The sequence below is a fragment of the Amblyomma mixtum genome, chromosome 4 (assembly GCF_055824585.1).
Source record: "Amblyomma mixtum isolate Tamu chromosome 4, ASM5582458v1, whole genome shotgun sequence".
Lineage (NCBI taxonomy): Eukaryota > Metazoa > Arthropoda > Arachnida > Ixodida > Ixodidae > Amblyomma > Amblyomma mixtum.
In genome coordinates this window covers 56,884,179-56,911,519 of record NC_143015.1, presented here as the reverse complement: position 1 = coordinate 56,911,519, position 27,341 = coordinate 56,884,179, and the positions used below count along the sequence as shown (strand labels likewise).

At 46.7% G+C, this 27,341-nt stretch overlaps 1 pseudogene; it reads right to left on the bottom strand.

The window, feature by feature from the left end:
• Nucleotides 1–1,391: 1,391 nt before the first annotated feature.
• On the bottom strand, nucleotides 1,392–5,092 carry LOC149346543 (uncharacterized; annotated as a pseudogene).
• Between the last annotated feature and the right edge of the window lie 22,249 nt (nucleotides 5,093–27,341).

Here is a 27,341-nt window from a genome sequence, read left to right as displayed (position 1 = left end):
CTTTTCTGGATATAGGCCAGCGGCTGGTGATCTGTCTGTACAAGAAACTCGACACCATATAGGTAGGTCGAAAACTTTTGGACTCCCCAGACCAAAGCAAGGCACTCTCGTTCGATAGTGCTGTAGGCTACCTCTCTAGCCAGCAACTTTCGGCTTGCATACGCGATAGGGTGTAGCATTCCCTCGTACTGCTGTAGGAGCACAGCGCCTAAGCTAGTGTCGGAGGCGTCGGTGCGCAGTACGAAGGCCTCTTTGAAGTTCGGCAGCCGCAAAATAGGGGGATTAGAGATGCAGTGCTTGAGCTTGCGGAAGGCTTCCTCGTGCTCGGGTTCCCATTTCACAGCGTTACTTTTACCCTTCCGGATCAGCTGGGTGAGGGGTGCGCTTATCTCTTCATAGTTGGGGATAAACTCCCTGTAATAGCCTGTCAATCCCAGGAAAGCTCGCACCTGGCGCTTTGTCTTTGGTGGCTCGGCTGCTTGTATTTTGTCCAGAGTTTTTCCCAGGGGCGCCAGCTTTCCTGCTCCGATTCGATGGCCGAGGAAATCAATTCCGGTCATCCCCAGTTCACACTTGCTGGGTCGCACTGTGAGCCCGGCTGCTTTGATTCGGCCAAAAAGTTGTTGTAGTGCGGTAATGTGTTCCTCCCAGGTCGAGCTGGCGACCAGTATGTCGTCGTAGTAGTGTTCTACTCCAAGAATGCCGCCGACCACCTTGCGCATCAGTTTGGCGAAAACTGCGGGCGCCGTCTTGATGCCGAACGGCATGAAGCGGAACTGGTAGAGTCCCGACGTGGTGGAAAACGCTGTCTTAGCCTTGGCGTCGTGGGACAGCGGAATCTGCCAGTATCCCTTTACGAAGTCCACCTTGGAAAAATATCTCTTGTCTCCCGCCGTGGCAAAAACGGTATCGGCTCTGGGCATAGGCTCCGAGTCTCCGACGAGAACGTCATTCAGCCTCCGAAAGTCGATGCAAAGGCGATTACTTCCATCCGGTTTTTTGACCAGGAGTACGGGAGAGTTATATGGGGACACGGACTTCTCAACAATTCCCAGCCTCTCCATTTCTTGCACTTCGCTCTCGATACCTTGCCGGGTTGCGAACGGTAGAGGGTACTGCTTGACGTGAACTGGTGTGGTTGTCGTAAGCGGGAGGTTGCACTCCATCCATTCAGTTTTGCCGGGAACATTAGAGAAAATAGCCGCGTGCTTCTCCATTGTAGACAAAAGGAGCTGTTTCTTCGCGGCATCGAGGTGTGGGGACAGTTTCACTTCTGCCACTCCCTCTGTTTTCTTAAACTCTGGAACCGGCAGCTTACTGTCCTCATCCGTTTCAATCAGGCTGCTGATCACCAGGCACAGTCTGTTGGCGTGTGCGTCTCCCCTCTCTTCCTACTTTTTTAGCATATTTGCGTGAAAAATCTTTGACCCGCTAGCCGTCTGAATGGCGTAATCTGCGTCTCCTTTCTTGGCGGTGACCTCGAATGGGCCCTTCCACTGCAGCAACAACTTGTTGCTATCAGTTGGGAGCAGCACTAACACCTTGTGGCCAGGTTCGAAGTTCCGGTCCTTCGCCTTACGGTCGTAGAACTTCCTATAACGAGTTCCCGCCCTCTCAAGTTCCTCATGCGCCAACCGACACGCCTCTTCCAGTCTGTTTCGAAGGTCGAGTACGTGCTCGTAAGTGGTCTTTGCCTCTTCATCTAGGCTCTCGTTCGTCCACACCTCCTTTAGGATAGCCAGTGGCCCACGCACGTGTCGGCCGTAGAGGAGCTCAAACGGCGAGAAACCCAGGCTGGATTGGGGCACCTCCCGGTAGGCAAAAAGAAGAGGGGATAGGTACCGATCCCAGTCTTTTGGCTTCTCAGCGCACATTCGCTTTAGCATCATCTTCAATGTGCCATTGAACTTCTCCACTAACCCGTTAGCCATGGGATGGTATGGAGTGGTGTGAAGTTGGTGGATGGAAAGCAGCCGTGCCACTTCCTTCATCAATTCTGAGGTGAAGTTTGTGCCACGGTCGCTGAGTACCTCTTTGGGGACACCGAATCGCGAAAACATCGCCACCAGAGCTTCAGCAACACGCTCGGATTCTATGCTGGGCAAAGCCACCGCATCCGGGTAACGGGTGGCATAGTCGACCAGCGTTAAGATGTATTTATTGCCCTGTTTGGACGGAGGGTAGATTGGCCCGACGATGTCAATGGCCACCCGTTTGAAAGGGGTGTCAATGATTGGTGCCTTCCCAAGGGGAACGCGTGGCACTCTCCCCTTCGGCGTGGTTCGCTGACAAATGTCGCATGATGCGACGAATCTCTTGACATCCGCCGTGATGCCAGGCCAGAAAAACTCCTCTAAAATCCGCTCTTTTGTTTTCTGGGCACCCAGATGTCCTGCCATCATGCTGTCATGAGCCATCTTGAGCACCGTTTCCCGGTGCCGTTCGGGAACGACCAGCTGTCGCACCTGTCGTCCGTCCTTCTCCATGTAGCATCTGTACAACAGGCCGCCTTCCTTCTTGAACAGAATGCTGCTCTCACCATCCCGACACTTTAATTGCTTGTCGATTTGTGAGAAGCACGATTGCAGCGTTCGATCTTTTTCTTGATCGGCTGCATAGCTTTCGCCATCCTCGAATTGTCCTTCCGCGTCCGGAGTGCCGAGTTTCTGGAATTTCGGGGGCCCCTTTTTGGTCTGAGCGCGAGTTACTACGGCGGCGGTGGTTTCGGCGACTAAATCCATTTCCACAGTAGCCCCTTCGACTGGTTCAACGGGATCATCAGGAGCCCTGGCACCCTCAATATTACCCATTATCAGGTCATATATAGGGTCCTGCATGCACAGTGCTACGAGATTTCCGCTGTAGTAGGGGGTCCGGACCTGCACCTGCGCTTCTGGGAGCATCTTCACTGTGCCGTCGACCAAGTACACGGGTTTACTCGTCCCCGTTAGCTGGTCATCTGCTACCAAATCCTTCCGGATAATCACGGTGTTACAACCGGTGTCACGCAACACAGTGACTGCCCTCCCGTTCAAACTTCCCGCAACTACGGGTAATCCTTCCACCAAAAACCTCTTCCGCGCTGTTCGCACCGCACTGACAACGGGAATACGGCTACCATCCTTCAACTCGAGATAGCCGTCGCAAATGTTCTTTTCGACCTCCCTCGGGGGGGGGAGTACACACAGGCTGCCTGGTTCGGCTCAGGCGCGCCTTGTCGACACGCATTCGCTTTGTGCCCTTTTCGGCCACACTTGAAGCAGTGGGGGAGGTGGTTGGCAGGGACGCGGCTCCGGCACTGCGCGGCAGTGTGCCCCGTCCGGCCGCAGAGATAACATCTCGACGCTCCCCTCTCGCCTGGTTTTCTTTCGTCGCCTCCTGCTTTGTTTGCTTCCTCCCGGCTTTCCTTTCTTCCCTTCGCTAGGTTGACACCTCCTTGTGCGTCCAAGAATTGATCAGCGAGGTTTAGCATGTCTTGCAGTGTTCCTGCCTTCCGCTCCTTTAAGTACAATGACAGGCTCGCGTGACAGCTGCTCAGAAATTGCTCCTTAATGAAGAACTCACGAAGCGTTTTGTACTCGAGGGGGATCTCAGACAGCTCCACCCAGCGGTCTAAGTAGTGGCTTAGACGCGCTGCATATTGTGCGGCTGTCTCGCCGTCGGCTGGTTTCCCGCTCCGGAACTTCTCTCGGAACCCGTCGACTGTAAATCGAAATCGCTTCAAGAGCGCCGCCTTGACCTTCTTGTAATCGGAGGCGTCTTCTGGTGTAAGTCGCCCGAAAACATTCAACGCCTCCCCGCTTAAGCATGTGCTCAGTGCCGTCGCCCATTGGTCTTCAGGCCACTTCTGGCTACGGGCGATGCCCTCGAACCGCCTGATGTACGCATCCAGGTCGTCCTTCCTCTCGTCAAAGGAAACAAGCAGCCGGCTGGGGTTCAGTCGGAAACTGGGTTCTGCTACCACGTCGCGGCCGTCAGCCCTTACCACGGACTCGTCTCCCGCCTGTCGAAGCGATAATCTTAGCTGAAGAAGCTTGGCTTCGAGCTCACCTGCCTCTTTTGCTGCCGCGCGTTCTTGTTCTGCGGTTTGCCGTGCGATGGACCTTTCCTCCCTCTGCCGAGCTTGCTCGTCCTCGATCCATTTTCTCAGTTCCACTCCTGAGAGACCTAACTGCCCACCTATGGATACTAATCTCTCTAGCTCCATGTTCACAAAAGCATAGGAACAATCAAAAACTGACAAAGCAAACTACCAAAACTGAAAAACCATCTATCAGCAATGCACACTTCTGAACTAACTCACTCTTCGAGATCACTTGTAATTCGAGGCTCGGTCACCATCCACAACGCTTACTCATTACGTCAAAGTCCTGTCGCGGACGCCAGAATTTGTCACGGCTCCGAAAGGAGCGCGAGGCACCTTCCCGAACCGAGGCAAAGGGGTTGGAGCTTTGACGCCCAGCGGTAGCCGGTTTATGTTCAGCGTCGTGAATGAGGACAGAACCACGAAGTCAGTCTCCGAAAATAAGATGTATTATCAGTATCAACTGCAGGAGACTCAGAAGCAAGCATTTACAAAAAAAGTGAAAGTAACAAAGCACAATAACTAACGGACAGGGAAACTAGTAATATCAATACAACAGTCAAATTTCAACTAACAGGTTACATGCAGGTTGCACACAGACATCGAAAATTACAGAATAGGAGTGAAGGGAAAGTTCACAGTCAATTAGGAAACGGTCCAGCGAGCGCGGCGGCAGTCCACTCACAAAGACGACGCAGAAGGGGAGCTCTCGAAGGTGACGGTCCTTCCGGAGTCCTGTGGCGTTCTTCGGAGTGCGATGCGGCGGCGGCTCGGGGAGTCCGGAGTGCTCGGAGGCGAGAGGCGCACTACTCTTGTGTCCAACTCGGGTTCTTCTCCAGCCGTCGGTTGTCAACGCACAAGACACTCCCTCCCATCCAATAATTCACTCTAAGGGACAGCCCCCATAAAACAAATACCCATAAGCGCACCAAGCAGTCGATACACAAAGGACGGAGCACGTAGGCTCCGCTCCTTCCACTATGCATGGCCGCCATTTTGAGGGTGAAAAAAAAAAAAGTAGGACAACCAAAAGAATGGTCACGTACGCCAACATCTTCTGTCCTGCAAGGGGGCACCTTGCAGGCGAGGAAAGTTAAAAAGTTGAAAAGGAAGCCCAAAGCTTTGGGCCTGTTAGGGGTGACTTTGAGCTCGAAAACCTAACACATATACACAACAAGCCGGGTGTGCTTCCCCGCTCGCGCACTGCGGGGGGTCTGCCTAACTGGACGGAAACTAACACGCGAAGACGACGCGCACGTACTCGCGCTCTCGCGACGATCGACCAAGGCACAGGCATACAGGATACATTGACATGTGATATAAACAAACTCTAGAACTTACAGATGCTTAATTACCAGAAATTGAGAATATACAAATGCGTACCACTTTTGTGACAGCATCCAACAAAGGAGTGTTGTAGTGTGTTGGTTGAAAGAATTAAGTCAGTGTTTCCCTCCCACTATTGCTTCAGCCTCTCTGCCGGTGGCCTGTTCTGTGGCCAGCGGAAGCCTGAAGGGTCTTCCACTGTCCTTCTCATTTTAAACACGTTTCAGCAAAGCATCAAGTTCACCGAAGACGAAGTGGAAGGCCGCATCGTTTTTCTCGACGCCCCGTGTAGCACACAGCACACTCTCTAGGAGCTACTGTTTAACGCCAGCCCGCAAATACAGGAAGGAGTTTAATAAACGAGTTGTCATATAATTCCCGTACATATTAAATAACAAGGGTCCTAAAATCAGCATTGAGGAAGACCTGTTCAAAAGTTGAACACGGAGCTACATGATCCGAAAATTCGTGTTAACTGCACTTATTCTTAAAACAATAACCTGATGAGATTTCTGCAACATAAATTATCGAGTTTGTTAAATAATAGACAACATACATATTAGAAACGTTTTTGAAAAATTGCGCGCACACTAGAAAAAGTGCTTTAAAAAAAATGTCGGGAGCGTTTCGAATTGCCTTCGTAAGCAATAGAGGCCTCTCTGCTTTGCAAACTTTGTCGTAGCAGTAACTAAGCGCGCATGAGTGGTCACCAGCGAATTTGATCGGAGCTGGAAATAATCATCATGCTACTTATAGCGGCCAATTTAGTGCCGTTTTTCTTGCGCTTTATTGAAGTACACTTGCATCTTAATTTAAACATGAATTTCGTTACATACGCGTCTAAACGTAATAGTGACTGATGTTGGCACCATTTAAAGCTTCGTAACTAGAAATAAAGCACTTCATTTCAAAGGCAATTGAAGACAAGAGCTTAATGTGAAATCGCAAAGGAAATCGGATCGGCCCGCTGCAGAAAAATCTCTACCCGGAGTTGTGCGGAAAAGCCTACACCCCCCCCACCCCCCCCCCCAACCCCTCCCGCCCGATCCAAGATAACGGCGAGAGCACCGGCCCAAAGAATACAGGAAACAGATAGCCCTCACATGCTTTCAGACTCACGGCGGTTTCTGGTGAAGTTTGAAAATCAGCTCCTTGCGTTTGTCGTCTTCTTTTCCGGAAGTTTTTATGGCTGCTTAAGCTGTTGAAAAGCCTGATGGCTCACGTTTGGAGCAAACATGTACACTAGTAGGCAATATTTTTATTTTCTTTGGTAAACTCTAGATTGTTTCTGGGGTTTAAGAGTCTTGGAGATTTCTGGAGCCAAGCGAGACCACAGCGCAGGAAATCCCAAGCGTACTGACACCAGTCTTGTCCATTCCACTTCACCCCACTCATGATTGAGTCATCGAACAGCTGGCTGCATTGGCAGGGGTGCAGTTGAAGTAAGTGAAAGCCTAACTTAGCAATAAAATAGCGCACGCAATGGATGAAACAAAAAAGATACGGAAACAGATGCCCTTTACCGCCACACTCTGTTCGTCTTGCTCTGAAAATGTTCTTTCTTTTTACGCAAGACAAGTGTTCCATTGGAGACGTCGTTTAGTGGCTAAGTGCCATTTGGATGGGGCAAGTTCCCAGCAACAAGAGAAAAAAAATGTTCTATAATGAAAAGACTGTAGCGCGCTTGCTCGCTTGCTAAAAACAAAAGTGAGACAAAGCTACACTATAGGAAGATTTGCAAAGGAGAGAAAAAGAGTTGCGCTTCAACGAGAACTTGCAGTATAGCACAAATTCGCGGTGCTACTCTCGGGGTTTACGGACCAATGGTGAAAAAAGGCAGTCGACGAAGACACGGTCACGTACTCGACTGGCTCTCAAAGTGCACACCCCGAATGAGAGGCCCGACAACACGAAGAGAGGTGTACCACTACTGGACTTCTCTGAAGGCGTGGTGGCTGGACCAGTGGTTTGAAGAAAAGAAAACCGCATGCGATAGATGACCTATGTTCTGCACTCGAAAGAGAGAAGCCTCTCAGTTCTCGGTCGCATAGCACTCGAGGAAACGTGCTTCGGAGATACGCGTAATGCTATTCTGAACCAGAGAAAGCTGCGTGGACAATGGACTTATACAGCTTCGGTAGGGATGAAAAGGGAAACTCTTATTCACATGAGGTCATGAACTGTTAACGACCGTGCCTAAAAGCTCCCCCACAAATTGCAAAAAAAAAAAAAATCTCTACCTCTCCCGTAACCGAGAGTAGAGTAAGCATGAAATGTTTACGGGCATAACACGAAGCGTACGCGGACACGACGAGAGCCAGGCCTGACAAGAATGTACTACATGCAACGCGTTCGAAACTGTCTAAAGTACGTAGAGGCGAAAGCGTTTTCCGCACCACTTTGCCTATGTGACACTGGTGACGTTACCACTGAATTACGTCACACATAATTGATGACGAAGTAATGACAAATTACTTATCAGTAACGAATTAGTGAATAATTACTGATTAATGATTAATTAATTAACCGCTAATTGATGACTTAAGCTTTGCCTTTACGAGTGGAATGCGAAAGCGTGTTGTAGCGCTGCCAGGCAGCCCACGGAACGTCACCACCCGTTCGGCGCGATGCCTTGACCTCTGAACGCGACGCTTTTTGAGGAAAGGAAATTACGCAGTAATTCTCCGTCATCTCGGTGGATATAGGAAGGGAGGAACGCCACCACCCGTTCGGCGCAATGCCTTGCCCTTTGAACGCAACGCTTTTTGAGGAAAGGAAATGGCGCAGTAGTTCTCTGTCATCTCGGTGGACACCCGAAGAGAGAGAGAGAGAAAACCTTTATTTACAGAGGAATTCGGGGCGCGTCTTGTCCTGTGTTTTCCTTTCTTGTCCTGCGTCGTTTTAGCGCGGTTGCAATATGCACTCCATTGTCAACCACCAACTAGCCCGCCTTCACTTGTTACATGCCCCAGGGTCCCCGCACGACCCCACTGCACTCAAGTGTTTATGTTCCTGAGGTCCATAACACTGGCAGCACGGCCGGTGGCGATGGTCTGCACGGCCGGGTCCTCCGAGCGCAGCAGGGTCTCCCAGTCCTCCCAGGTCTTGAGGTTCTCTAGGTCCCGCGGGGGAGGGTCCGCCGGGCAGAGGGAAAGGATGTGGAGGGAAGAAGCGAAGGGTTCTGGGCATAGGGCACATGCAGAAGTGGGAAAGGATGGATGATAGTGGGCAAGGTTAAGGGGTGAGGGGAGAGTGTGTGTCTGTAGTCTGCGCGAGAGTGTTGCGTGCTTGTTATCTATTGGTGGTGGTGGTGAAAACATTTATTACGAATGAGCAGGAGGTATGTTTGGATCAGCCCGTAAGGGACCGATCCTTACAAACACTAGGTGGAGGTCCCTAGTATGGGACCCCAGTGGCGGTTGCCGCCGCCCGGGGCGCACACGACTAAGGCTTGTTGGGCCTGTAAGTCGTGGCAGCCGAGCAGGGTCGCCTCCCAGTCCTCCCGGGTTGGGTTGGGGATGGGGGGAATAGCGGGGTTGGAGGGGCAGGCCCACACCATGTGATAAGTGTCAGAAGACACTGCACTACAGTGTGGGCAGCTGCCGCTAAAGGAGGGGTCTAAATGTTTTAGCGCTGCCGGGCACAGCAATGTATTGGTGAGAAGGCGGAGAAGGAGCCGCTCATCCGCCTTCTTAAGGCCTTTACATGGGCTAGGGTAAAGGCGATGACAATTTTGATAATATGTTGTAATATCTTTGAATGTATAGACCGGATTAAAATCGGGTTCCTGATCGGACGGGGAAGAGAAAACAGCCCGGTGAGAGAGCGCGCGGGCGGCTGCGTCTGCTGCCTCGTTTCCTGCCAACCCCTAATGAGCAGGGGCCCATATGAGGTAACGGTGTGCGGGGTCCGTATCCCGTATGCAATTTTGGTATTGTTATCTAGGGAGGGGTGGGGCGGGGGGTAGAGCTGGCGTGAGGCTCTGTATGCCTGGGTCAGCTCACTGAATGTGTATGCGCTCCTTCGTGAATCCCCGATCCGAGGCCACCTGAGCCCGGTTTAAAGAATATCGGGCTAAAAGGTTGGCAGCCTCGTTTCCGGGATTCCCGGTGTGCGCAGGCACCCATATCAGCTCCACATGGCGGGGCGGGGGTGCATCGGCCGAGTCCAGTATGCCAAAAGCAGGGACATGAACTCGGCCTCGAGCAAAATTTAAGATCGCAGTTTTAGAGTCACTTAATATATACCGGGCTTCCGTGCGAGTGACGGCAAGTGCAATGGCGGCTTCCTGTCCAAGAAACCACATTGCTTTTTCCTTCTAGAAATAATGAAGTTTTTCACTTTTGCTGCAAAGCTTCGCGTCGATTTCATTTGAAAAATGCGCTCCAAAGAGTTTGGTGCAATATTTGTTTTTTATACTGCCACGTATGATTTGCAAAAAGTCTTATTTTCTCTACTTACAATAGCCCGAAAGGAGGCAGCATAACACGTATCAGAGAAATGTAACTGAAGTTACACGCACCAGTTTAGTTTTCAGCGCGTAAACTGCCATATCCTGGAAAACTACACAGTTTTGAGGAGGACACAGGGGCGCAATAAAAGACACGGACATAGAAGTAGACAGCGACGAGCGCTTACTATCAACAGCTTTATTCGAAGTAGACCATTAATATACCTTCGCTTTACCCAAGCGCCACTGTGCGAATCACAAGCACGTGGGTACCAGAGAACAACAAAAGAAATCCAAAGGCAGGTGATTACAGAAATCTATCTAAGAAAACCATTTCAGATCGGCGAAGTATCACAGATGAATCACTTTTATTGCGCCCCTGTGTCGTCCTGAAAAGTTATGAACCAACACGCCCAAATGCGAGTACTTCTGAAACTACACAGTCGCATTCTCATGTACTGAAGGTATTTGCCGGGCGCTCCAAGGAATACGGGGACAAGTCTGCAAGTGAGTGGGGAGTGACATACGGGACATAAGCTCACCGCAAGTGATAAAATTAGGCCTTCGGCATGGAATCCGCCGCTCTCGTCAACAGTGTGAAGGTGTTTTCCAAAAATTTTAGCTAAAGGAATGCCATACACCATACCTACGCAAGCACCTGTTTTCTATTTCATAGTGTAGGCATACAAGGATCGATCAGAAGAGAGATCCTAACTATGTATTTTCTATTGCGCTGTGTACACAGGGTTGCTGTGTGTGTTGACACAGGATTTAGAACGGTCACCAGCAAAAAAAAAATAAAGATACGCACACACAGTGTCAGAAGCATCTCTCCCATCAGGCAGTGCCTGTGTTCTTTCTCCGCGAGAGATGTTTTAGTGTTTTGCTTCTCTTTTTGCTACCTGGAGGTATTTCATGATACCTGTCACAAAGTGGCTGCCAAAATTTTTTGTTCTTGCTGAGCGAGCTAAAAATTACAGAGACTTATATAATAAATGCGGGAAAGTTAACGTACGTATACATTTTGATCGCCATCCAAAAAAAATGACATTTTAGAACATTACTCAGGGTACATAGCATTCCCGCAATAACTAAAATCCTCGCCTGAAGTAACACAGATAAATATGCTGCGTAACGTAGAACAGTAACTTAGCTATCATGCTTTTCGTTTACTGTTACTTTGCCGAAAGTCTGTGTTCTTTACTAAAATCCGTTTGGATTGTTTTGTTCAAGCCTCGCTTCCGCTTCTGTGCTGCTCATACTGGTGCAGCATCTTTCTAGAAATCCGAAGTCAACTGTCTCCGTGATCATCTCTTCATTATTGATTGCCCCGCCGCGGTGGCTCAGTGGTTACGGCGCTCGGCTGCTGACCCGAAAGACTCGGGTTCGATCCCGGCCACGGCAGCGGAATTTCGATGAAGGCGAAATTCCAGAGGCCCGTGTACTGTGCGATGTCAGTGCACGTTAAACAACCCCAAATGGTCCAAATTTCCGGAGCCCTTCACTACGGCGTCTCTCATAGCCTTAGTTGCTTCGGGACGTTAAACCCCAATAAACCAAACCATCATTCATGATCTTATGCAATGTGAATTGTTTATAGATTTGAACCCACAAAACCCGCCAGTCACTGCCAGTTCACGCTGATATGTGCGTCGCTAGCCACTGACATGCTTCGACATTCTCCTCTGTTACAAAATATCCACCCTTCAAACACAATAAAATTAGGTACGCAGACCGAGGCCTATTGGAGCGCTTTAATACTGAAGCCAACGGCTCTAACATTTGGTTGCAGTTTTACTATGCAAATTCTATCATTTTAGCACCGTGTGCTTATAACAATGCAACAATTCATTTAGCTGTTGTGTTTTCCCCTGTCCTTGCAGGAAATTTCTTGGTCATCCAACCAACTGTCCTAACTACTAAACAACACCCTAAACTTGCATAGATGTAAGCACATCAAGTGTTCAACGACTGGCAGCTTGGCATACTATGCAGTGCAAGAAAAAGTGCAAACGCGACCACACTCGACGAAAATTGTCCATAACAGGCACTGCGTGCACTTTTTTTTATTTATTTGTTCATCGCTTTGCGGTGTATTCATATCCTTTTTTGATATTTCCTTTTTTGCACTCGTGTTTCAACGTTGCCGGAGCCCAAAGGTGTTGTGCGTGGCCTAAATACTTCTTTTGCCTTCGCAAGAAGGGATGAAAAACTTTACTAGGAAGTCTTCCCTTGCGTTTGTAGAGAGCTCTTATGAAGACTGCAGGAGATCTCACCCGATCCACCAGATGTCTCTGATCCTCCAGGCTTCAGCTGGACAAAACCTCCTTCCGCGCCTGCTATGATGGGTCTTGCACATAGGAGTCTGCCGTGTCGCACTGGCAACTCCACGAGGTGTGACGTAGTGCGGCTGCCCCTGCGCAGTGTAGTGAAGCGGCCGAATATTCTGTTGGACAAATACTACTCAGGATGTGTAAATTACTGCAAGTTTCATTGCGATAACACTAGGATGGCCCATGCTGGTTGCTCTACGCGGCATCAATGACCCAGGACACAACATCTGTATTGCAGCATAATCTCTTTCTGACACTACATTGTAAGACGAATTAATACAACTGAATATCTATCCCTGAAATGTAAATGTCAAGCCCCAGCTCAATGAGCTACTATGAAAGAATTTACGGAAAGGAGGAAAAACCTTAAGAGCCAAGGGTGGCTAAAAGGTCGAAGTAATAATAGAATGAATGTATAATTTGAATGGGCAACCAGGGACATGTACGTGTCTCGCTATTCTTCTTCCCAGTTTCCTTTAAGTTGCACTTCTGTAGTCTACCCACTGTTCCAGAGAGATACAAGGACTAAAATACATTTGCAAAGTCAACATCTACCAAGTGCAAGAGCTTAGAGCAAGTGCATTTTCTTGACAGGCATGAAGGAAAGCTACATACCGCGCATATCTTTCACAAAAGAAATGAAAATGTGCTCGACATGTAAGCCTGCCGTTCAGTCTAAAAACCTAAGGAATGAAATACGACGCTCAAAGTGTTAGTCGCTTTGAGACCATAAGCACCCATAAATCATAAATGAATGAGGACGCTTGAGAGCTTAACAAAAGGCTCAAGCTGTGAGTTTTGCCCCAAACAGAGTCGACAAAACAGCAGTTACCGAAGAAACCAAGAGAAGCAACGAGTCTGTCGGAGTGATTGGAATCTACAAGAATTTAATCTTCCCCCCGTCTCGCTTAGGCTGATAATAGTAATGGTCAAGTGTGGAAGCGAGAAGACACAAGGATACAGCAGAGAAGTTGCTGGAAAAAGCGCTTTTAAGAGATTTATTAAAGGACACAGTTCCTGACGGGAGCACTCGCACATGTGCGCAAAACCTTCTAATCCCTGACAGGACTGAAAATTAAGCTCAAAGTGCAAAAGTGTTGTCAAGGGTGGACACAATGAATAGGTAAAGGCAAAAAAAAGAAAATATCAGAAATCGCTGCTCTTTCTGGATGGCAGGTTAATAAATAAAGAAATAAAATAAAATAAATAAATAAATAAATAAATAAATAAATAAATAAATAAATAAATAAATAAATAAATAAATAAATAAATAAATAAATAAATAAATAAATAAATAAATAAATAAATAAATAAATAAATAAATAAATAAATAAATAAGTACATCGCTCGCTCTGAGCGATCTTTGCTGCTTCAAACAGCTCATGTTCAAGCCTTCCATCATGCCGACCGATTACCGAAGTGTTTTTCTGCAGAGGGTAGCATTTGCAGACGTTACAACGGAGGGGCAAGGTCGAGTAGCAGTCGTTATCTGGGGAATTGTTATACTTCCTTAATCGGTCGCTTAGACAGCGACCCGCCTGACCAATGTAGACCGTAAAAAGTCCGAAATTGATACCCTCCTGCAGTGAAAATGGTGTTATGGTTAGAAAAACTACACGCACCACTCAAGAGAGAAAAGCACCAATAACGAAGCTAGTCTTGGCGTTCACAAGTCAAGGGCCAAGTGCAGCGGTGTCCGCCTAGCTGCTGTTCGTGAATGATCAGTTAAGTTTGTGCAGTGCTTTTAGCTACGCTAGCACTCTTAGCGAACACTCTTGAAGATGGCGCTCACCACATCAGAAACTGCTTTACGAAACAGTGTTTGACATTTTTGATTAGGTTTAGAGGGTTCCTAACTCTGCTCCAGCACACTTGTCTAAAAACGTTCAACAAATATAACCGAGTGAAAGCGTCAGGGAGAGCGAAGGAACAGACAAGAGGGCCATCGGGAGGAGAAAAAGTTTGGGCGAGTCGGTTTGATTCTATTCTAGAATATTCGCGCTGTTGTAATATGGAACAGGGCTGCACTGAAAACAGCCCTCGTGCACCTTTTCGCTTAAACGAGTAGTAGTCGTAAATGGGTAAAGGTGTGAGTCCATCAACCACCAACATTTTCCAATAAAAGTACCTGTATCCGAAAAACACCGTTTCGATTTCTTAGAACAATGCTAGGAATAAAATAACATTCTTAGCACTTAGGTAAAGTAATCCGGCCATAATTAACAAAAAGAACTCCAATGATAACTAATTTTACATTCTTTTATTGGCACCATTTTTTAAAGTCGACAATGAAATGAAAGGAAAAAGAGGCTCGCCTACTAAATGATATGGAACATAGCGTTTCCTGGTTGCGCACGGTCGAAGGGAAGTTCATTGCTTGTCGTATATTCAGCTGTGAAATAGGAAGACATCTTAGGAGAACCAGGAAGCAAATTGGAGAATCTCGAACCTATTAAAGTGTCCGCCACGGAGCGCCGTTCACGTGAAAAGAGAATCCGCTGCTACAGACGAGTTTTCTCTTTTTTTTTCTGGAACCACATTTGATTGCGGTGGCCGCACCTGACAAAGGCAGCTGTCTACTTCCAACATATCTACGTGGCGGGAATTCCTTTACCTGGAAGCCTCCGGGCAGAGAAGTGAAATTCCAGTCACGTCGGGAACGAAATATGGAGAAGCCTGAAAGTTTCTTTTTTGATTGTGTTCTCCTTCGCGCCGTAAAACTCTCCTGTTGAAAGCCGTCTGTCTTCGGCGGGGCATTCGATTTTCACAAAATGACTGGGAGTAGACGCAGCTTCGTAGGGTTCGTAGCTGTCACACATATATTACCACACTCGCTAAGCTGCCAGATGTAGCGGCGATGGCCTCATTTAAAACACGAGAGAACTTGGAAGTTTAGCATTTCGGAGACCGGGGTAACGTCAGGAGGGAGGCATTTTGCATTTTAAAAGGAAGCAATCAAGGCGGCGGAAGATGGGTTCCGAATTTTGATATATGCCCCGACAGCTTTCTCTCTATTCGCAGAAAGGCGGCTCTAGGCCGGCCTTTAAAGAAAAATCTTTCTCTTCTTAATCGTATCCCGTAAACCCATCCATTCCTAGAGAAATGTGGAAATGCAGAGCTCTCTCAGTTGCCTTGCTTAGCTGTGCTCAGGTGCGTGTAGTCACGACGTTAACAGCTGAGACAAATTTCAGTGAAGTTTTAACTCTTCCACTTTGTTCAATGGTGAAGTCATTTTTCTCTCGCCGTGAACTCATTCGCTACAAACGTTGCTCCGCCACGTTCTGCTCGTCTCCTAATTTTGCTAACTGGCTTTGAAGTGACCGTAACTTGTTTAAGAACAAAATTTTTCTTGCAACGATACCGTGTCTGAAGAGCTGCCGGCCTGTAAAAGAAGAGATGCAGAGCAAATTTTTTTGTCATCACCTGACTTCATGTTAATTTCATCAAAAGTAGGCTTAATATAAAACCCGTTTCTAGATCTATCATCTTCGGCATGTGAAAGCTCGTGTAACATTTACAGTTGTCAGGTCTGTCATAGAGTGAAGGTCACGAAGATAGTTCTGAAGTATTTTACCAGCAGAGCATGCTATGCGAAAGGACAAACTTGGGCAGAGAAATAAACCAGCATATTATAGAATTTCAAAGAATAGTCGAACAACATTTGGTTTCACCAGTTAGCCGAATTACTCTATTTTTTCAGGTTTTTGTGCTATATATCTGTGCTCTTTTTCTGAATACACTTTTTGACATATCAGCCAGTTCGAGTCAAAATCGCTAAAACCATACAAAATTCCCAGCGCCCCACTTCTTGTTTGACACGTATTTTTTTCTTCCTAGCTGTCTCTCTCTGATGACGCAGCATTTGTAATGCACAGCTCATTGCGTTTTTTCAGTTACAATCTTTTCTTCAGCCTAGTGTTTTTCCTTAATGACTTCTCTGTTGCCATTTCTGCCAGTCGGTTCCACTTAATATGGGTGAGTCTGTAGTTACCATATACTACAACCATTCATTAGATATAAAACCTTCACACCTTTCCAGTTTCTATTCCACCCAGCGGAAGGATCTAACAAAACAGAGAACAAGAGAAGCATTTAGCCTCGGGGAATCATTCTCTGTTGTCATAACAGATTTTCCAGTAGTATTTTATGACCAAACGACAGAAATTCTTGTTGTAACAACAGAACTTTCTGTTGTATTGAGCATTCGCCTATCCTAACGACACAGCTAGTTCTGTTGCAACAACACACAACTTCGCAACACTACAGAAAAATCTCTCGTAACGACAGGACGCCAGAAATATCAGTTGTATTTTGCGACTGGCTCTATCGTATTTTTCGACTGGACATAATGACACAACGTTACTCCCTTTGTGTCGTTAGTGGTGAATTATGGAAGCAGGGCAGTCGATGCAATTAATTAGTATCTACATCTGACCTTCGCAAGCTAATAGCCCTGCGACCCTCTCTCAATGCTGCACGCTTACTTCAGCAGCTTCCCGCACCAGTGATGCCCCTGAAGAACAACAGGCGAACGCACAAAGGCTTCAAGACACAAAACGAGGCCAGTTATTTCCTGCTATCTTTGCAATAAAATGACCAAAGTGGTAGCGCACAGTGAGGGACTTTAGAAAGCGAAGCATAAATCCTTGACGAGGACTCCAGAACGGCAATGGCCTGAGAGCTGTTATCGCCTCCTGAGCCCATTTCTGTCCAACGCTGCAGAAAAAGACGTCGCGTCCAAAAGTCGAATGCCTTTGCATTTATAGGCAGCCGGGGAAATGGCCCATCCTGGCTATAAATGAAAGAACAACGACAGGCCATACACATCGCCGAGCAAGTGTGGAGGCAAGCTTTCACCCAGCGCTCTGTGACCTTCACGCTGCGGCCTCCTGACGCAATCTTGCGCAAGCGGTAGGAAACTCTTCTAAGCTCTTTCAATACACAGCTGTTTTTAGACGCTTGATTTTTGATGTTTGTTAAAATAAGAGGCAGAGGGAATGCCGTGAAGCGAGACCATTCTTTTGTACACAATATAGAATAAGACAGGCACCGGATAGGTTTGTGTTTTTGGCCGCTGCACAGCAAAATTTCACAGCTCACTAGGTAGCAGTAATGAGGGTGTGAAAAATGTCAAGAAAACGGTGCTAATATGTTAGCCAATTTGTAGCCGTGGCGGCCGAAACGCGACAAAACATTGTTTTACTGTAGTAAACACGGTACATTTGCCGTTGTTTCCCCTCCGGCCACAGCGCTCGCGCATGTAGACATCAACGGAATACTATTATTGCTTCTGTGCAGGACTGAGTTCCCACAAATGTAGGGCGTAATAAAAATGAGTTGATATCGCAAACTCTTTTACTGAACAATTTCATGCCAGGCATACATCCCGAAAGAATGAAGTTGTTAATCTGGAAACTACCTACTTATGCACTAGCTTGGATAGACGTTTCCTTTTGCTCAAGTGAGGGGGCATAAAAACGCCTATAATGCCCTTAATGTTCTTTCATAACGACTTCTTATGACATGAATGAGTCAATCGGAATGTAACTGAAAATCCGAGAGCTGTGTTCAGTCCCGACATCGACACGTGAGGACCCAACAGAAAATCTCTATATTATCATTTTCCAAAGCAGGAATTTTTTTCGCAATCTTGCTACATGCTTAGTGTAAAAAAAGTTAGTTTTCTGTACGAAAATATACAAATCATGTTTCGTGAAACGCGGTGGAATTCAAAGCAGCCATATGAGTGCCGGGATGGTTTTACCCAAACAACAAGAGGCTGCAGTGAACATGCTGCTTGAGCTTTTCCTCTTGATGCACTTCAAACTAAAGTGGCTGAAAGCGCATTTCTACCATAACATATCGATGCGGTTCAACCACGTACACACGGGACAATTTCATGGAACCCTGTAAATAAACTTCCTGTCGCAGCAACCAAAGCAACCAATAACTATATCAACGTCTTTTCTTTTCACAAAAGGAAGTAACTTCCTGGCGGTTACTGAAAAAGCAGGGACAGCTTGGCAAGGTGGTGTGGTTTGAAACTCAAGAAGGGCGGGGGCAGCGATAGAGCCGGAATGATGTTTCAGCGATCTTCATTCCAAAAAGCTCACTTTGAATATATTGCGTGTCCGAACAGGCCCAATCTGTCGCAATGTAGACTTTGCATTCGTAGGCACATTTTCCGTGGCGTTCGTGATCATGGTGTCTGGGGTCGAGTTGCAGACTTATTTTTTCTTCTAGGTTCTCTGATGTTGTGGTTCGTACCGGTATACTTGATCTTTGACGCAGCCTCAGAGGGACAAATCGAGGTGAGTTAAATCTGGCGACCCTACCGGCCAAGCAATAAGCCCCTGCCGTCCAATCCACCGCTGCGGGAAGACTTCATCCAGTTCTCTGCAAGCTTTGTTGCTGCCGTGCGCAGAAGCACCATCCCGCTGATACCAAATAGCCTTGATCCTAGCCAATTGAACTTCGCAAAAAAAAAAAAAAAACTCCTCAAGTGCACCATAAAAGATATCATTGGCGTATCTTTCGCCAGTAGGCGAGTTATCAAAAAACACAGTGCCAATGATAGTGCCACTGCAAATTCCACATGACACATTAACCGGCCACTGAGATTGGTGATGTGTCTTCGAAACCCAATGACGGTTTTTGACACTACAATAGTGAGCGTTGTGGATATTCACTTGCATTACGTAAAAAAGTAGCTTCATCGGTTCATAGTATTCTGCTGACAAAGCATGGGTACTCTTCTGTCTTGATTAGAATCCAGTCGGCAAAGTCCTTTCTATGTTGGAAATCGCACTGTTCCAACGTTTTTAGCATAATTTTCAAACCCCGCTGTCATGCTCTGCTCAACTGTAAGTTACCACGGTGCATATCTGCTGCTTATTCAGCTGTGACCTTTTGCAGTCGATGTACGAGACAATACGCAACAAATAAAAAAACGAGGTGTAGTTGTTCATAAACAAGAGCACCATCGCTATCCGTGCCCAGCCGAAGGCTGCTGTTCCGATGATCTGAGCAGTCGGCAGGTAGTGTGGGGCACTATTTACTGGACGCTTTTTTAGACGTGTATGACGGCCAGTTAGGTGGTGGACGAAAAAAGTATACGCCATTTAATTTTGTTTCGTTGCTGTAAGTATACGGCTCCACACTTTTGGGCAGCGGGGTGGTGCCCTAAAATGGTAAGAGGCCTTTCGTTGCTGCGGCGCCATGTACTCGTCGGCGCCTGGAGCTGTTAGTCCAATAATTCTAACGCTGTGTTCGTTGCAAAGACACCACACACAGTCGACTGCAGTGACGAAGAAAGAAGACCTCGCGGAATGCAGCCGAAAGGCAGCGTGCAAAGCAACCTGCATCTAGACTCCCTTTTCATCAGGCAGCGGTTCGACTCCCACCTCCGGCACGCAATTCTTTTCATTCGTTCAGCTGTCGCTCTCTTAGGATGAATGGTTGCCCTCCTACGTTGCTTCCTCCAGAAGAACATTTCAGCCTTGTGGATTATTTATGGCTAGACAAACTGTTAGCCTATCTGCATCTAGTCTCGAGAACGACTAATGGTTGCGACAACGCAGTTAGTCTCCGAAAGGACCTACTTCTGATACAAAAGGACGAAAAAACGCCTCGACTGTACACTGGCCGAATGGCCGGAGGATGAATTCAGGTCAAACAGGGGAACACCATTTACGCTGTGCCGAACGGCAGAACACGTTCCTCCCGCCCGAACGACTGGGTCATCCTGTCTTTTCTATTTTCTGCTTGATGGCCCTGCTCTCCTCGTTTCGGAACGGAAAGCATGCCGCGCATACGGTCCCTGTATCACTACTTAGCACTACTACAGCGTCAACAACTGTTCATGAAACACGGATGATACTTTGGTCCCAACAGCAACAATGTCAGGGAGGGGAAAACAATTCCGTGTTCCCGCACAGGAGAAAATGACGGTGTCTCCATCATCCCGCCAGCCATAACGAGTAAGGCAAGCGTTGCCGCCAGCGCGAAGCTCTTCATATCCGCCCATGGTCGCGATAAAAGAGACACTGGAGCAACAGCGATAATGTGCAGTATAGTTATCAGCACAGCGAAGCATGGATGTTGGCGTGGTAGGAGAAAAAAAGATTGTACAAGGACATAAACAACTGGTATTCCCCGTTATCACCGCCCGCTCTACCGACTAAATATTAGTGCGTGTGTGTGCAGAAAAAACAAAAACAAATAATGAATAGACATGTGTTTAGCCCTTTGTAGGGGTTGTTTACTCTGTTATTTAGACTTCAACCAAGATATACATTAGAGATAAAACTTCTCTATTTACGCCAATGCAAGAGTACTCGAGCAGATCTAATCTCGTGACCTGTGATGTGATGCCTCACTATTTGCAGGTTCGTTAATGGTTGAAGGAAGAGGAGCTGGTCTTCAGCTTATTTTTAGCCAATTTTCTAGAGCCCACATACACAGAGTATACCACGAAAACGTTCTCAACCTTCCACATTGCATTACGTAAAGCAGAATGGTTCCTCGCATTGGTTTGATTCGCTTCCAAGGCGCCGCAAGACTGATTCTGTGGGCATCTTTTGCAGCCTTTTTTTTTTCTTGTCCTGATTTATGAGCGCGATACTAGTCCCTGCGCTTATCACCCAAACTGTGCAGCCCGAATTCCTTTATTATGAAGCAGCTAGAGAAGACAAATTTAGTCAAACACACTGACGGTCAAAGCAGAAGTTCGAATGTTTCCTGGCATGAGATCCCTGTCGTTCACGATTGTCATGGTCGGCCATGAAGGTTGAGAGTTCTCTCCTAAAATTTCATGCCTTGTAAACAGAGTTGGGAACTTTTCAGACACCTAGGTGGCTGTGTCCCCTCTATGTTCTCCGCAAATGTTGGTTGCTACCATGTGCATCGCGCATGGTTGGTCTTCTCAGAATTTTTTAGTTGTCCGTCATGCAGTGGTATCTACCATGAGCAAAAGCGCTGAAACAGCCACTTTAATTTGACTCTCTACAACGCGAAAGATGTATGCCTACCTCACATGAATGAAAATCATTAAATTGTAATCAGAATAAACCTAGAGATCGAATGACATCACTTTCAAGAAGTTTTAGTAAATCGTTTTCTAGAAGTAAGCTGTACATAGCCGTAACAACCACTTCTTAAGGTGGCCTACAATACAGTACGTAACTTGCGTCAATTTTTGACGCATTGTACATGTCGCATTAGAAATGAAAACTGCCTCGTACAGCATGAGACAGTCGACTGATAGAAAAGGCTCAAACGCTGAAGAATGTTTAGATTTTTTCCGCAAAACTCACACCAGTCGAACCGCACAACCGTGCTGGTAAAAAGAAAAAACACCAAGGAGACCTGTTTGCAACAGACAAAAAGAATGCGATTGAATTGACTCGATGCTATTCAGCACGCAAAAAATGATGCGTTGGTGCGCCGTTTTCTTTTTTCCGGCACTTGTAGGAAGCGGGACGGTTTGTCACGTACCCTACAAAACGTGAGCTTTCAGGCTTCTGCAGCTACCTGTTGTATGGATAGGATTTGTCCGGTACTTAAACTAGAGACCCTGTCATTGTTGGCCATTAAAGGTAAGTTTTTTTTTTGGGGGGGGAGGGGGGGAGGGAAGGGGTTTGTTCAAATTACAGGCAACTGGCTCTGGGTAATAGAAAATCTGTTTACCGTTTTTTCACAGAAACTCATGAAGCACTGGGGAATTTGAAGGAAGATTACAACTTACAAGGGGTAAAAGAAACTAGCGCTCTCAGCAGTATGCAATGTGGAAATTATGAAAGTACCAAGTATCCCTTAAAGATATTTTTACACTGTGCCAATTTGTGAAGCGCGTTGCATGCTTACGAAACGCGCAACATAGCCAAAAAGCTGTATATGAAGTCTACAGTTTCATTTTTAAGCTTGCTTACAAATGCTGATAACCCGTGACATTGTTAGATTACAGGAGAGAATTAAAACTACAACGCTAGAACATTAAGGATGGCAGCTGAAGTCAGCCTGAGTATCAGCCTGGGGTTCTGCCACACACTTCATTGTGACTCTGATTAGCAAAACACATTTTCTATTTGCCCAATGTTAGGCAGGCTTGCGCTTAGTAATAATGAAGTTACTCGACCGTACTGCTACTTGAGGATGGCCTGCAATTCTTACCTACCTTTCGTACGCATAAAATGGTTCCAGTTGCCAAAGAATGGTCTTCGAAGCAAGAAGCACAAGGCTCACAAACAGCAACAAGTCCAGTAATTGACCTTCTCCCTTTTTCTTCCTTTTTTGCGCAATGTATCTTCGGGATACTTCTTTGGAACCCTTCTTCCGAGGCGTCTACAGTGTGGGTTCGTTCTCACGATAAGGAATGCAGACTTAGGACGCTGACAGAGATTGCAAGAAGGATGCTGTCGGCAAAACAGCTGTGTTTTCGCTCTCAAAGTTCACACAGATTAGCAGTCAGTTCAGGATCACCCTTAGACTGGGATCAATAGTTGCATGATTCAATGAGTATTATACCACGCAAGCACTGTATGCAACAAGGGTGCGCAAAAACGATTTGTAACATATCTCACTTACGCACCATCTGTCGTCATTGGCAGAAAGTTTTTAGAAATTCTGGCTCGGATTGTTTAAGGCAATATATTTCTGCTGCAGCAAGTACAGTTGTCAACATGAGCGTACTGCCAAGTTACGCTTCTCTATCCATGCCCCTCAGAGCGGAGCTTACCATATACTAGTTCTCCAGCACAACTAATTCTCCAGCACAACTAGTTGTCTAGCATAACTAGTTCTCCAGCATGCCCCCAAAGTAGACCCAGCTTCCAGATGATAGGAGGCAAGCCAGAAGGCTGTACAGGGCATAATGCCAAGTTAGAACTTCCATTTTTGTGTAGATTGGCTCCCGAAGAGGATACCTTGAAAGGAAACAAAATAGTGACTGTAACCAGGGATAACGCAAGCTAAACGAAATTATTCACTACTCTGCTTTACTGACAACACGCATTTATTTTCTTGTATGCCGCTTCTTGAACGAAACTTCTCAAGAAATAACCGAGGTGAACTCTGCAAACTCGTCCTATACGCGTGGGTGCAGCAGTATCCTCATTTGCGTAAAAGCCTTACCTGCCTTTTCACTCGTTTAAGGGGGTGGAACGTTCTTGTTTTCGCTACTTTTGCTTGATGGCGGTGTATAAATTATGAATACAGGCCGAGAGAAAGTTTTTTATCATCGCATTCTAGCTCTCAACGTGACTGCCTACATTTTGCGCCCGATTGCTGCCTCGCGATCTTAACTCTATTTAAAGGAAGTATTATGCACACAAATATACATTTATTTGTTCTACAGTTTATTCGGCTAGGCACAAAGTTGAGTAAATTATGACTAAATTACTCATAGCAACAAGCATTGCAAATTACACAAGAACATTTAAACCACTACATATTAAGAGCTGGTATTTCTGCGAAAAATGTGCGCCTTGCGCCAGGATAGAATATCAGAAATATTTATACAGTCTTTCATGCATCCTAGGTCCCGGAGAAGGCTGTTTATTCTACGACCACCTTCCACAGAATTTGCACTGACGCCACGCAGCCTTGTTCCAGTACTGCTTTCTGCAACCTATACGCAATATGCTCGTATCACTACCGCGCCCTGAGCCATCCGTTTTACCCACCGCCAGCCTCAATGAACTGGACTGGGACGCGGCATTGATTGAAATGTATATTGTTACTACGCAGCAATTAAAATAACCTTACTTTTATTCTCCAATAAAAGTTCTATAAGGGCGGCTGTATAGTGTCGCCACTCGCACTAGCAAAGCCACAGAAGTCGCAGTCAAAGCCACAGTCAGTCAGCTTGCGCTACAAAAAAGAATCTAACTGCTGGCCTGAGTGGACCTGGGCTCTCCAGCGCCAGCATCTAGACCTGCAATCAATGTAGTCGCCGACGCCAGATAACTGTGTGCATGACAGATTATGTAGGGAAATAAAAGCAGAAACGGCAGTTTCCTCTTTTCTATAGCATGCGGAAAACGGCTTCTACATTACGGCACACTAACTAAATAATATGACCAGCAAATATGAATAATAGCTGGTTGCACCTTTTTGACATTGAAATTCGAGCTAAAAATAAGAGGTGTGTAGCTGCGGTTGCCAAACTCATTCAATCGTCGCACAGGGTTCTCGTTGCGAAAAAAAAGGAGACTTCTCTTCAAACAATTTTATGCTCACTTAACTGACAGTGTACTCTGAAGATGAAAATATTTTTCATGGCTCTTCCGGTAATCCCAGTGAAGAGAAATATAAAATCGGTAATTTATGTGTTGAGCTTTTGGAGAGCGGAAAGAGCGGAACGTGAACCTCCAAATCACCATTCGTAAAGCTTTATATTAGATTCCTGTAACATAGTGGCAGTGTACATTACCTTCCATATTATTGTAAAATAAAGGCCTGGTCCTGGCTTGCTCTTTCTAAAACACTGCTTTTATGTCTACAAGGTGAAACCAACTATCACCCTCCCCTACTTTAGGATTAGTATTTCCACGGATGCTACAAGTGGCCCGCTACATATCTTAAAATTTAACCCCTGTCTTTTTTTTTTGGCAAAGGCTCGATGTTCCCATTAGCTAATGCGGACATTTACTCTGCAGGCATCGACGTCTAGGAGCGTCTGTTTTATGCGTAATACAGAGCGAAGCTGTTTTGTGGGGCATACCAAAATGAACTGCGACCACTACGACTTCAGCATGCTGTGTATCATGAAAATTAAAGACTTAAACTACGCTTTATTTCTGAGCAACTAGCTACAAAGATTGCGACACATCACACAACAAGGAATAAGTCATGGCACCTCAGCTTGTTCACCTTATCACAGTACACCTAAGCGCTACACGCAGAGCTTAGACTTGTTAGTGCACACTCTTGGCGGGCTCAAGCTCTTAGAAGATACCAGCTATATAAGATTATGGCACGGCGATGAAGCTTTGTATGGTCTAGTACTCAACAGCTAATCAGGGCATACGACGAGTCAACAGAAATGGCTCTTAAAACAAAATACACTGAATTGCTAGACGCCTGACAAGAATCTTCACTGGGCATTACGCTGCACTTACAGCCCTTTCGCTGCAAACTAGCCAAAACAACGAACAAGCTGATAACTCTGTACGCAGGAATAAAATAGCAAATAGAATTTCAGCCGAAGGGATGCTGAGCGCATTAACCATAAAGGCTACCTTGGTCTCAGTTCTCGGAATGCGCTAGATGTTCCCCAATTCTTGCATGGACTGAGAAAAGAGGATGTAGGCCGCAGACAACCCCCTTCCGTATTTACGACTGAGTACCCGCCGACGCTGTTGTGCCTAACATGATAACGAAGTACAGGTGAGCTTAGGTACTTGCTAGAGTGCGCACTTGGCGTTCCTCATCGTGAAAACAAAGCACAGCGGTATGAGGCCCGGAGCAAGATGGCCGGACAAGTCTGCTGTTGTGCTGGAAGCGCTACTATAATTTTTCTACGCGCGCTCGGAGAAAGAACGGGACTTCTGTGGTTGAAGCTTTATCTTAGGGGAAGCCTTTTGTATATTTGGCATGCCTTCTAACGAAGGGATTCTGAATCTCCGCGCCTTTGATTACGACTGCGCTTAGGTCAGAACCATTAACCTACTGAGCAGTGTGGATTGTAAACATGTGTAATCACAGTTCACAAGCAACCTGCTTGTTTTCATCATTCTCAAAGAGGGTGTTTCGTTAAATGATTTTTTTTCGGTTTGTTTTACCCTCAAGCTCTGGTGGTACGGGGGACATTGTGGACGCGAGCAAAAGAGGGGCACACACGAGGGATAGGCAAAAGTATTGCTTTAATCAAGATCAATCAATAATCTGTCTGAATTAAAAGAAGCATTTATATTGGCTTTGCACATTGGCATTGCCACGGGCCTCAACATGACTGCAAGAATAGTTCCTAGTGGAGAAATAAAGACAGCGCTTGTCTTTGTGTATCTTCCTGTGGTCCTTGTCTTTTCGCGCTGTTCTTCTTGAACATGGCATACCAACTCGCCCAAGCATCAGTCCTAACGAGAAATAAGAAGTTTGTGTCCTACTCTAATGCAATGCATCAATAATGCTAGTTGCGTCTGATAGGTGCGCTGGATAGAAAACGTGTAAATGCTCAAAAAATGAACAAAACCATCCTGTTAGGATTTTTAGAACAATTCAAAAGACGTTTATTCGTCTTTCCATTACAAAGGATCACTGAGTTAACAAGAGGCCGTGTTGCTTCTTTCGTGTCCAACACCTGAGTCTCTTCTTTACGCGCCGCGCGAGCGCTCGTCCTCCTAATCCTATCCTCACATCACTCTCTCCTCCCACGGGCGTCTCGGGTTGCTCTGACTCAAAGTTCGGGTTGCTCGCCCTCCGGGGAAGGATCTCCGTCGGCGGGGATGAGCTGGCGCTCACATTCGGCCATCCTGTGCCACCGACCGTCCCGGTCGGGATCGTCCTCGCGTTTCGATTCTTCAGAACTTGTCTCGTTGAATTCCCGGTCCCAAAGCTTCAGCTTGTCAACCGGTGCAATACTGCTGTATGCTCTCCGCCTTTGCCACCCCGGAGGCACGTTTTCGATGCGGTAGCGGTCGTTGGGAAGCCTTTCTCGGATGATATACGGTCCTTTGTATTTTTCTTTCAGTTTCCTTGACTCCCCACTTGCTGCCGGTTCTCGCTCAACAAGTACAACATCTCCGGGATTGTATGTCGGCGCTTCCATCCGCTTCTCATTGTACCGCTCCTGTTGCTTGCGTTGTTCTTCTCGGATATCTCCGCCGCTGCGGCTCGCCTGGTTTCAACTTCATGGTCAAATTCCTCGGCGAGGGCGTCTTCCACGGTGCCGCCCTTGATGCCTCGCGGCCTGAATTTGAAGAGCAGTCCGAACGGAGTAGTTTTAGTGGCTTTGTGGAGCGTATTGTTTATACCACACATCACCTGAGGCAACGCAGAGTCCCAGTCTTTGCCGTTTGCATCTTTCGTCAAGCTTGCCACTGCCGGGGTTATCATGCGATTATATCTTTCGACTTGCCCGTTAGCTTGCGGGTGACAGGCATGGTGGGGCTTGCTGGTTAACTTCGCAAGTTCGGGCGAACGTTGACTC